Below are 17,895 nucleotides of genomic sequence, written 5' to 3'. Positions count from 1 at the left end.
AATAATTTGGGGTAGTTTCCTTTCTTGTGTCCAACATTTAAGACAATGGAAACTTTATCGGTTAGGATTGATAGGTTTAGTATTGCTATTCTCAACAACTTTACTTTCAACATTACCTTGTATCAATTCCATTATAATCTTTACTTCTAGAACCTCATTCTCATCTTAACGGTTTAAGAGAATGTTCCCACTCATTTCAATGAGTCTTTGCTTTGAGAAGCAAAATTGAATTCATGAAGATTACTCTTCATTTGTTCGTTTTAGTCTTAAAACTTTCATTGAAGTGGTTGCGATATTTTGGTCAATTACGAATTCCAACAAATCTAATTACCAAAACAATTTTATCATTTCAAGGTACTTAATTCAATTAAGTATATGAATAACAATCCATTGTAAGTAGATGTGTTAGTCAAGAATCAAAAACCAGTTTGATAATGAATAACTTTAATCTATACTCTTTACAAGAGATCCTTAGCAATGGTTCATTTGAGGTTTTAGAAGCAAATTCATATTTGTCTTTAGTTACGATGGTTTAATGGAGATTTGAATCAAAAATCGAAATGATATCGTATATGAATTGTGGTAAAGAAAGAACAAAATGATAACGGAATAATGAAAACTAACACATTCATCGTTATAATAATACTTGTAAACAAGTATAGCATTTACATAGTGACCTCTACCCAACTATAATAAATGATTCCAAGATCCAAATTCATATTAACTTGGGCACGGTGTGGCCGATACATCCCTTATCAATATAACTCGGTGGATTAACTCTTTAATCGATTCTACTTTTAGAACTCTTGGTCGATAAAATTACATTAACATTTATCTTTAGCCTAAAACACATCCGACAAGGGCACGGTGTGGCCGATACATCCCTTATCAAAAACTTTTGTTGAGTTCAACCCAAATTTCGAATAAATGTGTCCATAATCCAAATCCACATCAACTTGGGCACGGTGTGGCCGATACATCCCTTATCAACATGAATTCGGTGGATGGACATTTATCACCCACTTCCCCTACGTAACAAGGTTTGTACCCCGGTGTGGCCGAGCGCACTCCCTCACGAAATAGGTTTTCATGGTTTCTACTCTTTGGTAAAGCTAAGTCTCAATTGTTTATTTTTAGCGAGAGGTCATGTCAATTTATTATCTATCACGTTTTAAGTGAACTAAAGCGGTGAACTACGATAATTGTAATTGACACGGTCGATATACTCGATTAAAATGATAATGCATGTTTTATTTATGGCGATTTAGCGATGCATGCGACATATAAATAAAATGCAAAGCATAAATAAAATCCTAGTATGGCCTTCCTAAAATAGAAAAACTATTTAACTATTACATATTCGGAAACCAACTCCATTGGTCCTTTGAACTTCGGTTGAGGCACGCATCTCGAGGTAACACCGTCTTTATGTATCGCCATCTTGAAGAAATCCGTATTTGGGAACTTCGAAATAATTAAAATTACATAACAAATTACATAATTTCTTATTATACATTTGTAACTAAAATAAAATAAATCTATTAAATTACAAAACAGTGATACGAGATCACAATAAATTACAACCGAATCGATATTCCCATACATTTCGGGTAATACCAATTAAAAACTAAGGTCATACTAAGTAAAATTACATAATTCAAAAATTACATAAAATAAAATTTATGACAATCATAAAGAAAATGCAACATTATAATATGTATGAACATGCCCAATTTTATGCTAAATCGCCTTTAAGGAGCCAATATCGTATATTACACAGTTTTTACGGATTTGCGTGATTTCAACATTTTATAATCACAGAAATTACATAAATTCATATTTATGCACAAGTTTATTACCTAACCTCTTAGGACTCAAAATTAGTCTTCACTAATTACTTGACCATAATTAACTCATATTTCTAAAATTGTTCATAAAAGGACTTAAAATTACAATATAATGCCAAAAACTTCAAATAAATCATAAAAATTTCAAATAAATTCAAAATTCAAAATTTTAAACTCATGAACATTCTGCAAAAATACCATGACACTCATAATGTTCAAAAACTTCGGTTAAAAAATTTCGAAATTTATCGGGAAAAACAATGTTGCGGTTTATCGGATTTATCAATTATAATCATAAAAACATGAGAAAAAATTATATTCATTAACTTTTCAATTTTAGATCTGAAAAAGATAATAAAATGCAACATGTGACGTTTTTCCTTAGTCATGGAGTATGTTTTAGCAATTATTTACTAATTAAGTCACTATTTATGCTATTTTTCATCAAAAATCCATAAATCATGCATGAAGACTTCATTATAGCCTATTACACACATCTTGTAAAATTTCATGTGACAACATACTAAATTTCTATGACAAGATTCGAAATGTTTCTCATATTAACCTATTTTTCATTTAAATTCGATTTTTAACATGAAAAATCCATTTTTCGAGCATAAGAACTCAAAAAATTATGAAAATTTCCAGATCAACTAAAAATAATATATGTGAAAACATATCCAAAAATCACCTGAAAATTCGAAGTTTAGCTAATTTTCGTCCAAAAATGACATTTTTATCATAAAAATCACATTTTAATGCCAATATTATATCAAATGAACAATAAAATCCATAAATTAACCAAGATATCCTAAATACATTTTAGGATCAGAAACTTTAACATGCATAAATAATTTTCGTGATATATCATAATAACACAAATTTACAAGTTTTAAATGTTAATCGTATAACTCGGAAAAACTATAACCGATTTGCATGCAAACAACCTTGTGCTCTGATACCACTTGTTAGAAATCTATATCTCATTATTTAACATATTCACATATGTTTCAAATTAATTTAGTCACAAAATTAATTACAAATCTTATGCATGCAAACTAAAATAAATAAGTGAAGAAATCATTTTCTCACCATATGAATTTCGGTCATATTGGGCACCAACAAGATCTCCTTCTTGTTAGTTCTTGAGCTTTCCAATATTGGATGAACATACATGACCTCAAAATAGAAGCCCTCCAATTAGTTGCACCCAAGACTATCCCTTAAATTCACAAACTAATATGTACTAGATATTTATATTGTGGTTTACCTTAAAATTGATTACTAATACTCATATATTACATTAATAATTTTAGTAATCCTTTTGAACAAATTTGAATCAAAACCTCATCTTTTTTATGAAGATTAAAGAGAGAGAAGAGAGGAAAAATACATGAACTTTTTTTGCATGTAATATTAGAATGAATGATGATTAAAATTTAATCCCCTTACACCTTTGATTTTCACGGTTGGATTAAAGAAAAATAGGGCATCTATTTTCACTTTTTGTCTTCACAAGAAATAGATGTGTAAGAGTAGGTGTAAGGCTAGTTGTTGGTAGACATCATCATGCCATTTTATTAAATAAAATAAAACAACCAAAACGCACTAACTCTTTCCATATTTCGGTCCATATATGCATAAAATGGACTACCATTTTATTTTGTCAATTTGTGATTTGTCAGACAATATGTCACATGTAGTATGATACATGTTACTAATTAATTAAATGCATATTTATCACATAAATATCATTTTATAAATTAATTAAATTACATTCAACAAATTGACTAGTGATACTTGATCACATAAATAAAATGGGTCATATAATTATAATTCACAATATCTTGTAATTATAATCAACCATTCATTCTTATCTTTATTGTTTCTCAAACAATAAATAATTTTAGTAATAAAGCATTTTATTTACTAAAATAAATCTTATTTAATCCCATTACAATAAGATATCAATATTCTCTCTCACAAATTGAATTGTTCAATTTTAAGGAATTAATTAATAGACAGACGGTATACAATTAATTAACCTTTTCAATTAAGGGAATCGTCCTTTAGGTGTGACCTCAAGGGATCAACTGGTCACCACCGTCGCACGACAGTAATGTCAAACTCTAGCCAGCCAATCATTACCGATATGTGTGGACCAGTTGACTATATATGTAATGTATCATCCCTTTCGTATTCTTGGTATGAGATTTAATAATGATATTTAAATCATGTGATCGCACTATTGTTGAGGACACATTTCCCAACAACAGGTACTTCACATCATTTTAATAGCTTTTCTTATTTTCAGGCTTCTCTAAGTACATCACTTTGAATCCTAGTGTCTATGGTACTCTGAAAGGATGTCTAGCAGGACTGCCAACTGCCAACGCGGGGTGACAAGGCACACGGCACTCCAACATGCCTAACCTATTTTATGCACAAGGAGCACCCTCACCAAGCAGACTGTGGAACATACAAAATGGAGCCTGGATGACAGCTAAAAACGCTTACCCAGCTACCCCTGATACCACCCCCTGGACGTAGCTCGCACTAATCGCAATTAATCAAGGCCCCAGCATGCATGCACACGAACATGGAATGTAGGGATATCTGCGCTACCAGAATCCTGCAGCGTCCCATTGGCCTTGAATGACGATAAACTTGCCTAAATTACGCCCCTGTTGGCTTTAAACGTGATGAACACACCTTGCGTCATGAACAAGGTTAAGTAGTCCAAAACTGCGGCATACGCCTAACTCAGCCATCAGGCTGACACGGCAGCTAGCTTAGTCTGGATCAACCTCTTCAGGTTGACCAGGCTAGTCTAAATCAGCCTCGTAGGTTGACACGGCCACTCCTCCTTACATTGCGGCATATGCCTAAATTAGCCATCAGGCCGACACGGCAGCTAGCTGAGTCATAACGTCAGCCTTTTCAGGATGACAGGACTCGCCTAAATCAGTCAAGCAGGCTGACACGGCAAACTTCCTAAAAATAGGGAAAATAAATAACAAGCACACGATATGTAAGCTAAAACCTTGCCAAACTATGACAAGGGGCATTTCAAAATATGGCCAAAATACGGCCCCAAGTTTAAACCGCCACCTTGGCGGAGCAACCACAAAACAAAAAGTTTTAAAACTTACAGGTCTGCCACCTCTAGGCCAGACTGCCAAAAAGTTCATCAAAACATAAAAATACTTAATTATCGGTCACATTAATGACCTCCACCTCTGGCATCTCCTCTGCCTGCTGACCTCCCATTTCAGGTACCGCACCAGCTTGCACATCCTCAGCTGCCATAGTTCCTGAGCCCCGTCAGCAGCATCCTGGGACATTCTAGCGCCATCCCCAGCAGCTTGCTCAGCCAATGCAGGAGAATTCACCTCCCCAACTTCAGGCATCAGCGCACTCAGATCAGGTTGGGTGGGGTAGAGCATCTCCAGCTGCTCCTCCTCCTCCTCTATAGCTTGCTGGGTAGGAGCCTCTTCAAGAGCAGCACGCATCCCGCTGATTTTTCCCCGCCAGGTAGCATAGACAACAACATTGGTGGCCAGGGAGATCAGCTCACTGATCTTCTCATCAGAGCGCTTGAGAGAGTCAGAGAAAGTGTTGCACACCGCCTGAGTACGAGCCAGCTGATCGGCTCCCTCATTCAGCTTCTTCTTGGTGACAAAGAAGCTCGGTCTTGCCTTCACCACATGCTCCTTCAGATCAACCCGCTGCTGCGCCAAATCGGCAATAGTCCCCTTCAGATCCTGGTTTTTGACGTTGGTAGCACAGCTGGTGGTCTGCACTATATTGATCATCTTCCTATTATAGAGTGCAGACTGGAGGGTCTGGGGCTGGAAAGTCTGAAGTCAGCAAGGGAAGTCATGAGGCAGAATCTAAGCAAAAGCAGACAAACAGACAGGTAGAAAATGAAGAGTATTTACCATGAAGGCGTTGTGCACGTCGTTCTCAGCCATCTCCTCTGGGGAGAACTCTGAGAATGTCTCCTTAAGAGGAGGGAAGAGCAGCTGGTCAATCTCCGGCCAGTATGGCACCTTGTCCACATTCCCAAAGCCCTCTGGGTAATGAGCAGTAATGCCTCCACTGGATGAAGCACGAGGAATAGCAGGAGGAGTAGGCGGATGACGAGACAACGGGTCGACCTCCAAGGGCTCGCGTGCAGCAGAACTGGAAAGTGTGGGAGGAGTCTGGAAGGAAGCAGCAGGAGCACTCCTCTTGGAGGCAGAGGCCACGTTAGGGCTGGCAGAAGGTCTCTTCCTTTTGGCGCTTTGGAGGATGATTTCTAATTGATCAACTTTTGAACCTGCAAGCAGATATAGTCTCAGACGACATGATACTTAAAACATCAGGAGGAATAGCATGCAAATTAAAACGGTTATAGAAGACTTACCAGAAGACATACTGTGAGCCAATTGAGGAGGATTGGAGGAGGAAGAAAGTGACAACCCAGGGAGCAGGTCTGGGAACTTTCTCTCAGATTCAGAGATGCTGAACAGTTTGCTGCAGGCAGGGATCTTGGCACCAATGCGGGTCAGGTCACAGGGGCCTGCACGAAGACGATGAAGTAAGCTAGTAAGCGGCGAGATAAAATAAATCAGGTGACAGGAAGGCTACTTACTCGAAGTTAGAACCCATTTCTCGAAGATGTAATCAGCAGGAGGCTGGATGGAGTCCTTCCTCACATAGAAGAAGTCCTCAAACCATTTCTCATCACCAGATTTGGACACGTGTTTGAAGGGAGCCTCTCCACGGCCCCGGAATGAGAATTGACCCCTGCCCAGGGATCTGATGTTGTACATATGGGCAAGATCGCCCAGGGTGACAGGTTTACCAGTATTCTGACCGGCGGCCAGAGCATAGAGAAGAACCCTCCAAATGGCAGCAGAAATTTGTGCCATGGCGAAGTTGTTGGTAAAAATGAAGTCTTGGATGAGCTTAGGAAAAGGGAAACGGAGGTCGTATTTGAATGGGTACAAATAAAAACTAACCCATCCTGGACGGAGGGCGTCAGCTTTCTGTCCCGGTTCATGGATGGAGATGTCCACCCCGTCACCAAGACCAAGCAGATTTTTGATCGTGGGAATGTCGGCCGGAGTCAAGGCGGAGTCACCGTCGTGGGGGTGCTTAAAAAGTCCCCGAGAAGGAAAGGTTGGGTCGAGATTACGGTCGGAGGGTGTGGAGGTTGATGAAGATTGTCGAGTTTTACCCATGATGGAGAGAGAAAATAAAAATAAAGAAGAAGGAAGGTTGAGGGTTTAAGAGAGAAGAATATTTTTGAAATGATTTGGGATTAATAAAAGTGGAAGGTGGAGGTTGGAGTTATAAAGAGGAGAGAGGGAGTAGGGTGCGAGAAAAGAGGAATAAGGCGGCTGACATGATGGATTGCATGGGAAGGAGTGTAAAAGACGGCTTAGGGTTTTTAGCATTCAGTTACGTAAATTCCTTGCTCGACACCTTGAAGCGTACTTCACAAGAAATTTGGGGCAAACTGTTTGGGCTAAAAATAGTGCTATAAGAAAGGCCCATTTAATAAAATAAAAGGCTAAGGGAGGAGTGACAAGGAGGAAGGGAGCCCGAAATTGGGAGAAAGGGTAAACGGGCTAAAGAAAGATCAGGAGCCCATCATAGAGGGCGTCTGGATTAAGGAAAGAGAAGTTAGGGAGAAGTTAGGGAGATCAGGGAGAATCGGGGAAAGCGGCCAAGTATGGAAAGAGTTCTTATGGAACTTATATTCCCTTTCCATAATCAAAATAGGACATATCTAGGGTTCTCACCCTATAAATAGCCAAGGAAGCAAATCAAGAAAGACTTTCATACATTCACACAATCACATTCAAGAGCACATCAGCACCAAGGCATTAGCAAATTATACTCAAATATAAATCCATCCAAGATCTTGCAGGCCAGACTCCTAGGGCCAGCAGGATTAGCTTTACGTCGCTATTGTAATCATCCTCCTATTCAAGTATAGTGCAATAATTGGCAGGGTACCGTCCCTCCCGCGGTTGTTCCCACATTGGGTTTTCCGCGTCACCAAATCTCACATGTCAATTTACATTACGTGCTTTATTTCTTTATTTAAATATCAACATACAAACAAACATACAATCAACCAACGAGTAAGACTACATTGACCCTAATTAATCGACTTGGGTAAAAATACCTAAACAATATGGTCACAAAGATAGGCATAGAAGCTAGCCCTGAATAGATAAAGGCTATCCTGGAACTACAGTCACCTAAGTCTGTGAAGGATATTCAAAAATTGACAGGCCAGGTAGCTGCCCTGAACCGTTTCATATCAAGATCCTCTGAGAGATGCAAAACATTCTATAACCTCCTCAGGAAAAATAAACAATTCCAGTGGACAGATGAGCATGAGACAACTTTTCAGGATCTAAAATCCTATTTATCATCTCCACCCTTACTGGCTAACCCAGAAAAGGGAGAGCCTTTGTCAGTATACCTATCATCACACGACACAAAGATGGTCGCCGTAGATCCTGGTGAAAGAACAGGATGGTCAGCAACATCCAGTCTACTATGTAAGTAAAAGCATGCTAGATACTGAGTTGAGGTATGGACTACTTGAAAAATATGTCTTAGCTTTAATTATGTCATGTACTAAATTGCGACCCTATTTTGAAAATCACCCCATTATAGTCAGGACCAATCTGCCCATAAAATATGTCCTGCGTAAACCTGAACTTTCAGGCAGGATGGCCAAATGGTCAGTACAGATTAGCACATACGATATCTCCTTTGAACCCAGGGCAACGATCAAATCGCAGGCCCTAGCAGACTTTGTGGCTGACTTTAGCCCTAACCTGGAACCAGACCTGATAAAAGGGGTCAACCAACTAGAAAATAAAACCCCAGACCAAGAATGGACCCTATTCATAGATGGGGCATCCAACGCCAGGGGGACAGGGTTAGGGTTAGTACTTAAATCACCATAGTGAGACGTGATAGCTCAGAATATAAGTTGTGAATTCAAAGCTACCAACAATAAAGCAGAATATGAAGCTCTTATAGCTAGCTTAAAGGTATGTCTAGACCTCGGTGTTCAAAAGCTAAAGGTAAAAACTGATTCACTCTTAATTGCTAATCAAATAAAGGGAATTTATACGGCTAAGGATGCAAAAATGATTTCCTATTTAGAATATGCAAAAAACCTTACCGCTAAATTCGCTTTATTTGACATAGATCAAATATCAAGAGACCTGAATACCCAGGCTGACGCTCTAGCTAGCCTAGGTTCGAATTTTACCCCCACTGTTTTCAACAAAATACCAATTATGCACTTATTAGAGCCGACCATCAAGAAACCTCGAACAAGTCATCTGTCAATCAGATAATAACTCTTGGACTAAACCCTATTATGACTGGTTTCTCCAAGGAATACTGCCTCAGGGCAGACATGAGGCGAGGGCTTTTAAAATAAGAGCTTCAACTTATGCTATCATCAATAACACTCTGTTCAAGAGATTGCAGGCTGGACCCTACCTGAGATGTTTGGAGCCTGACGAAGCCAAACTAGTACTTCAAGAAATACACGATGGACATTGTGGCAACCACAAAGGAGGAAAGAGCCTGGCAAGCAAAGTTCTCAGGACAGGTTACTACTGGCCCACACTGAGGGCTGACTGCCTGGAATACTCTTCAAAATGCGAAGCTTGCCAAATTCATGCACCAATCATACATCAACCATCTGAACTCCTCCATTCCATTTCCGCGCCTTGGCCATTCATAAAGTGGGGCATGGATATTGTGGGAAAACTGCCCGTAGCTCCAGGACAAAAAGTATTCATGTTAGCTATGACTGATTACTTCTCCAAATGGATCGAGGCTGACTCTTTCAGGCAAGTAACTGAAAAAGAAGTAATATCCTTCATCAGGACAAACATCATTTGCAGATATGGAGTCCCATCAGAAATAGTATGCGATAACGGAACTCAATTCGTGGGGAAAAGGACCCAAGCATTTTGCCAAGAATGGAATATCAAATTGGTAACATCAACCCCTGGATATCCAAAACCTAATGGCCAGGCTGAATCTAGCAATAAGGTAGTCATAAGCTGCCTAAAAAAGAATCTAAAAAGAAGACGAGGCAGATGGGCTGAAGAACTTCCATTAGTACTATGGGCAGACATGACAACTCCAAAAACTGCAACATGCCAAACACCTTACTCCCTGGTGTATGGCTCTGAAGCTGTCATTCCTGTGGAAGTACGAATACCAACATCCAGATGCAGCCTGAACAACGTTGAAGCAAACAAAGACCTGATGCAAGACAACTTGGTCCTGACAGAAGAATTAAGAGACGCTGCCAAAATCAGGATGGCATCATATCAACAAGCAGTCGCCAGGACTTACAATAAAAACGTCAGGTCAGGGTCTTTAAAGAAGGAGACCTTGTCCTACTCAAATTATTTCCAAATAAAAAAGAAAAATCAGCAGGCAAACTGGCTCCCACATGGGAAGGCCCTTACTTAATTGATTCAATTGTTGGACAAGGAGCATACAGGCTCCAAACGCTATAAGGGGAAATGATCCCAAGATCCTGGAATGTAACTCATTTAAAATTATTCCACAAGTAAAGATCAGGCTACAATCAGGTATAAATTCAATCACTACTCAACCTAACATGCTATGTGATGAACTACATGTTTTACATGCCTTGTCTGTATTTTATATCTGTTCAACTAACCCATCTATTGACTTTTTGAATCCTGAACAATTATACATAATAAAAGATTATATGCATAAATATTCAGGATTGGGGGCTACTCTACTATACATTCCTGAAACAAAAATTTCGCACTTAACTGTGCTTGACGAGTTGGTAACCGCCACCAGATACAGTAAAGAGTCAGGACCAATCAGGCATGAAATAATTACCTGACCTGACTAGGTTTACTGCCACGGATTACAACCGGCTGGACGCAGCATAACAGGTGTAAGGGTGTTCTCTCCCAAACACTTAGTCTAAAATGCCCTCTTGACAGGCCGAATACCAAGCCCTCCAGCTAGGCAGGGGACATAAGCCCTCCCGACAGGCCGATTTTCCCACCCCTTCAACCATTATAGCAAAAAACTATAGTTGGTTGAATTACTCATGAATAACAAAATAAAACGAAAATAATATGCAGGTTATTCAAACATAATGTTTGACAGGCCCAACAGGATGAAACTCACAAAGGAATATCAAAAGCAGAATAAGCCAAAAGAAGGCCATCATGCCTATATTAATAAAAACCTTTACCCCCTGGGGCAAAGGTGCCAAAATATTCATAAAAGCCAGGGATAGCCTCCCTGAACCAACACAGGAAAAGAAAAATATTGTTTGTCCAGGGACATCCCCTGGATGGGCCAAAATACCAAACTAAAAAAATAAACTACTGCTTCTCCTTAGAAACAGTAGCAGCATCAACAACCTGCTCCCCACCCTTAGCCGGATCAGCATCAACATCATGCTCCCCTGGAGAGTCGACCTCCTGTTCATTCTCCATATTATGCAGGTCAGGATACTTTGAAGCAGCAAAAGCCATCTCAGCCACAGGGTTCCACTTCGCCCTGGCCTCGACAGGCTCCGACATAGCACCCGCCCTTCCCTTGATATAGAAGTAGAGGGAAGCATCATCCAGCTTGAACTCCAAGTCATCCCTCTCTTGGGTGAGCTCCTCATTCCTGTCCAAGGCCTCCTACAACAGCCGCTTGCTCGAAACTGCCTCAGTCTTAGCAGCATCCCCCTAAGCCTGCACCCTTGTCAAGTCAGCAGCTTTAGCAGCCATGTCAGCTCGTGCAAAATCCAGCTCAGACTTTAGCCTATCATAATCTGATCTCATCAGATCAATTGCTACCGAAGAAGTAGCCGATAGGCATTATGGAGACAGTCGCAGCACCGATCAAAAAAAGAGAGAAAAGAATGAGTAACTTACCCTAATAATAGAAAACTACCAAAACAAAACACACATAGAAATTGTTCCAACCTACCTCCTTACTTAGCCAAGGCACCAGCCAAGAGGTCGATCGAATGATCCATCAAGCAACCGCCTAAGTAGCAGTCTCAACAGTGGTCAAGGGTGAGCATGACATCGACTTAGAAGCGGCGTAGTCCCCGATCTTCACCCTATCGCCTCCATATTATCCACCCGGCTCTCACTTCCTTGAAGGCGTAAACATCAACATCTTAAATTTTCCTTTTGGGTCGCCGAACTTGTTTCGTAGGGAGCAAAGCAACAAAGCATGACCTTGGCGCATCGATCTGTTCAGTCAAGTCAATAACAAGCTCAAGATCCCCGCTTCCCCACGGGAACCTTCCTCCTTGATCTTAGTCGAAATTTGGTGAAAGGTCACCATACCAAACTCCGGCAAGGCGAATAGATGACCTGGTGGCTGCAACACGAAATACTATATTAGCAATATAAACCAAACAGTATCAGGAAGCTAAAGTAAAAAGAAAAGAAAGACTAAGATAAGACTTACTGCCTGAGTTAGTAGCACTAGCAACCCCTGAAGGTTTAGCCGCCCTGGCAGCACCATCAGCCTTCAAACAGCGAGGAAGGTGACCAACTCCACAACAGAGAGGTCAGGACCTCTCCAAAGGAGGAATAGCGAGGAAAGAAGAAACATTGGGAGTAGAATACTCAGTTTCAGTAACCCAGTCATCAACTGCACACATAAGAGGTATGACTTATTATAATTTTCATTTTATTTTTTCACTAACAAATAAAACATGCAGGGCAAAGAAAGAAACCAAAAGACTCACCAGCAACGCAGGCCTTATGATTCAAATACGCCAAGTCAGGACCCACAGAATTGGTCCTGACAAACATGTACCCAGCAGCCCAGCCTTTATCATGGCCGCTATCCAAGTTACTCAAAAAAGGAGTAGTAGTTGCCCTGACCTTAAAACTTATACGGCCATGACTTTTTGTTTTGACAGCATAACAAGTCTTCAAGTCGTCAAGAGAAAAAGAAATATTGTGATTTTTAGAGAGATTCTCAATGGAACATACAACCTTCCACACCATTGGCATTAACTGATAAGATGGAACACCGATCTCCTTAATAACCTCGACCATAAGAGGAGAAAAAGGAAGCTTACACCGCCCGAAAGCCCGAAAGCCCATGAATACAGAACCAACCAGGACAAGCCCAGTCGGCCCTAATGGGAGAATTCTCAGGGATCCAGACTTCAGCATCAGCAGGGATGATCCCCTTATCCTTCAAAATCTTTTCAAACTCAGGCTTCAAACGGTTAGCAGGAGACTGGTCCTCATTTAAAGCCTTCGTAGGCTTGAATTGAAAATCACCATGGAATATTGAGATCATCTCCAATGGAGAATCACTCGACTTATTGACTGTGGGAGATGGAGCAGCAGAAGAAGTAGGCAAAGTTTCAGATGAAGTTTCCTCAGGATTCTGAGGAGGAGGAGTTGCAGGAACCGCTGCCCTGGTAGACTTCTTCTTTGCAGCCATTATTTGAAAGATTGTGAAGAATTGATTAAAGATTAAAGAAGTTGGAAATTAAGAGAACTGAAGAGAAAGATTATTAAAGAGAGAAAATAAGAAGAAATTGCTTTGGTGAGTTCAACTTAATGAAGCACGCAGGTATTTATAATGAAGAAGATTAGGGTTTCAGCCGCAAAGGAAGTGGATAAACATTAAGGAAGTTGCAGTAAATATCACACGCGTCATCAACTGCAGTAAAATAGCCGTTACAGGAAACTGACTAGGCAAAACTTAACCGTTGGGTAATCTTCCTAAAAATAAAGTTATCTCCTCATTTTTTCGTCCTGGCACACTGCAAATAAGGAGATAAGGGGCAGTTGTTAGGCCTGGAAATCCGCAGACCTTCCTGATCAGTATCTCATCTGAGCCTGACTGCCAGGCTGTCAGGCTATCAGGGCACATGAAGATAGACACCAGGCCATGGAGAAGACAACGGTCAAAATATCAGGACGATATTAGACCATATACGCATATTATAAAGGAATTATATACGCAACATTAAAGTGTGAAGATCTCGCAGTATATGCAGTAATCAAGGGAGGAATAATTAGCCATTATTTCAGGCAATAATGGAGAATAATCCGTATTTAATATCATATCAAGCAGCCGTTCAAGATGGAAGCCTATATAAGGAACAGTTTGAAGATGTTGAAGACATATCATTCACACGCAAGAAGAAGTATACGCAATACATAGAGAGAAATATAAACATTGTTATTGTCATACAATAATTCTCCCAAATTACATAGTAAAATCCTCTCCTGGCTTGGTGCCCGTGGTTTTTTCCCATTCAAGGGTTTTCCACGTACAAAATTACTTGTCTTATTATTGTTGTTGTTATTTCATTTACAGCTTAATATTGTACCCTGATGACCTGACCAACAGACTATCTAGAGCTAGTTAACCTTACACAACTCTACCCTGACCTGATTTCACCTTGCGCAAAATCCACACAAAATAGTATACATAGTGATATTACTATAGTATCCGTTGAGTTAAAATGTTGTTAGTGTCGTAGGTGATATTAGTATCATGTTTTATTTTAAGTTAGGTTGAAATAATGACCATAAGCCTGTGAGTTTACATTAATTTGGTTATTTGATGATGTATTAGTCACCATTGGAGTCTATTAGCATTTGCATAATGATATAGGGAAGTTTGGAATCGAGTTGAGAATGAAAACATTCTGCCCAGGTGACACTCGACCGAGTGCACCATGCACTCGACTGAGTGGTCGCCTACTCGACCGAGTGGCCTGCTTTGACCCTTGTTTTGTTGATATTTGACCAAATATTTAGCGTGTACCCTTACTTCGCGGTTATATTAGTTGACTTATGTTTGGATGAGCATGGTTGACCTTACTTGAGTGATATTTTGTGAATTGTTTACGTTTGATTATATAGTGTGGCATTTTGCAATTAAATGGAACTTGTTGATTCGACATGAATGGATTGATGACGGAAATAATGTGATAATCTTGTTTGATGTATGTTAATCAACGTGATTTTATTTGGTTGTGTAAAAGTAAGAGGAATATACAAGTTATGTGTTGCATAGTGATCATTTGCATGATTGTGATTGTGGTCTTCCATATGAGCGGAAGTGTTGATGATAGATGGGAAAGGATATGGAAACACACGTGTGATCATGTGGTGGATTTGACGAGGTACATGCGTGGCATGGTGTGTGAAAATTGAAATGTTGATCATTGTGGAGCCATATAACGAGTAATTTTGCATTATTTGATTGTTTCATGGAGTCTGCTTCGTAATTGATGTGCATACATGTAAGTGTATGAGATTTGACATGATATAGATATGTAATAATAATCGAGTTATACCCTGTGATAGATATGTTTACATGTAATCAACATGAAGTGGGGAGTTATGTATAGGATTATAGATTGGAACCGTGGGTTTGACCTGACACTTGACCTTTGGGAGGCTTGTAGATGGGTGATGCGTGTGTTTTATATAAGGTTTTTACGCCATTTTTACACGCATTTTTGTACTATTTTACGTAGCTTCTAGCTACAAATACCCCCAAATAGTCTACTTTGGTTTGCTTTGTGTAAATAGAACTTGGATTCAGATTTGTAATCGGTATTATACTTCCCTTTAATTCTTTATCATAATCTTTATTTATCTTATTGCTATTATTTTCTCTCTTATCTTATTTTGCAATTGCCCTACTCGAATTTCTCTTGTTTATTAATACCATGTTTAATTCGTATTATCTATGCATTGTTGTTGTTGATTCAATGATGTTAGGTAGCTAATTTCCTTTGCTAAGACTAGGGAATCCATGATTATGAAAGGATAGTAATTGAATTATTAGGTTAATGCTTCTGTAGTCTTTGTTGTTAATCGCTGCTATCAATTGTATATGTCTAATTGAGTCGACACAATTAGGCATTTATTCGTAGTAAACCTTGACCTGGACCGGAAGGTTGGAAAGGGTGAGACTCGTAGCGAACATTAGGGCACTGTAGTGAGGGCGGAAGCTAAGCTATTTGTGCTTTAGGGCGAATTGAGACCGAAAGGAGATATTCACTGCCCCATAGACTATATTTGCATTGACCTGAGTCCTAGATTGCTTCACTGAATGATCATGGTGAACGGACTGTCTTAGCTGCTTTCTCCATATTTGCTTAATCTCTATTCTCTTGCTTTTCCTCTCTTTCTTAGTCTCTTTACTTAAAAAAAATCAAATTCAACCCCTCAAATTGGTTACCGTGACGAACTTAGACAAAGCTGACACTTTCCCATCTCCCTACGGAGATCGACCCGACTTCCCTAGCTATATTAGTTAGAGCCAGTTGGTTATTTTTGATAGGTATACGACTGCCCTGTCAAGTTTTGGCGCCGTTGTCCGGGAGGTGGCGCAATTTTGTTTCTTTATTTAAGTTTGTCTTTCGTCTCAAGGAACTTATTGCTTGATACTGATCTCATTTTTTGCAAAGTTTTTGATTAGTTTGCAGGATATCTGTTCTAAGAAGAGAACATTGTCATACCTGCTCCAGTCTGTAAATTCTATCTGCCAGGATGCCGAATATAGCCAGCCATTCAGAGCCTAATGTGGATTCCCTTCCAAAAGGTTTCTTACTACCCACTACTGAGTCGGGAACCTTTGGAATCCACCCATCTTACATACAGCTGGTCGAGAGAAATATCTTCAGGGGGTACCTGAAGAAGATCCGTGCAGGCACATAGAGCTATTTATGGAGTATTGCTCCACCATTCCTCTTGTTGTTGGGGTGACACAAGACAGAGTGAAAGGAGTTCTCTTTCCCTTCTCTTTAGCTGATGATACCCGGGAATGGTTGAGGGATTTAGACAGGGAAGCAGCCGGTGTAACTGACTGGAGTTCCCTTGCCTTAGCCTTTTATAGGCGATATTTTCCACCTCAGTGCACTAATGCGTTGAGAGCTCAGATTACTGCATTTGAGCAATTGTCCACTGAAGACTTGAATGGGGCTTGGACTAGGTTCAAGAAACTCGTCCGTTTTGTGCCTCATCACGGTTTCAAGCGTTGGTTCCTATGTACCCAATTCTACAATGGGTTATATCCGGACCAGAGAACTATCCTCGATAATGTATCTAAGGGGAGATTCATGAAGAATGTAGAGGATGATCAAGGGTGGCATCTTATTGAGGAGATGGCCATCCATGTTGCCGAATATGGAAATCCTCGAAGAAGTGGGCAAGTTAATGAGTTGGTGGTAGCTGAGGTGGCAAGTCCTAGCAAAAGTCGAGGTAGTGCGGAGATTATAGAGACTATGGGTGAGCATGCACAAGTTTGTGCTATTACTGAGCATGTGGAGATATGTGGTAGATGCGGCATGGAGGGGCATGACCCCATTGGTTGTATGGCGAGAATAGAGCACGTCCTTGCTTATCAGAAATATAAGAAAGGAGTCCTTTTTTCTCAATTATATGAATATATGACGAATGTTTCCACTCTCTCTAGGCAAATACCGCAACCAGACCCCTCTTCTACAAATAGGGAGATCGCCGAACTGAAATCCTTAGTTTTGAACTTAACACAACAGTTTGGAGAGAAATGCAACAAGGATGATACCGCTATCATGGAGTTAAGAGAACAAGACGCGCAGTTAACACTCGCGAAAAACCAAGCTGACCATCCACCGTCGTGCGACCCAATTAATGCAATAAATATCCGAAGTTGCCTTGCTTATGAGGGGCCAAAAATACCAGAAGACGGGGTTGTGACAGTTGATAATACCCCGGAAGATGATTTGGACGAGTTTCTGGACGATATCCTTGCTGCATGTTGTCCAAACACTCGATCGAGTGAAATTTCTACTCGATCGAGTGAAATAATCCATCCAGGTACGCGATCGAGTGATAACCTTACTCGATCGAGAGGTGCCCAATTTATAGATGGTCGATCGAGTAAGCCTGAAATAGAAGAGCTCAATCGAGTGGCTCAAATAGCTCGATCGAGTAATTTCCAAGATAAAACCACTCGATCGAGTGAAGAAGATGTTCGA

This window comes from Silene latifolia, chromosome Y (assembly GCF_048544455.1).
Source record: "Silene latifolia isolate original U9 population chromosome Y, ASM4854445v1, whole genome shotgun sequence".
Taxonomy (NCBI): domain Eukaryota; kingdom Viridiplantae; phylum Streptophyta; class Magnoliopsida; order Caryophyllales; family Caryophyllaceae; genus Silene; species Silene latifolia.
The sequence above is the reverse complement of the archived record's forward strand: the minus strand, read 5'-3'. Positions refer to the sequence as shown.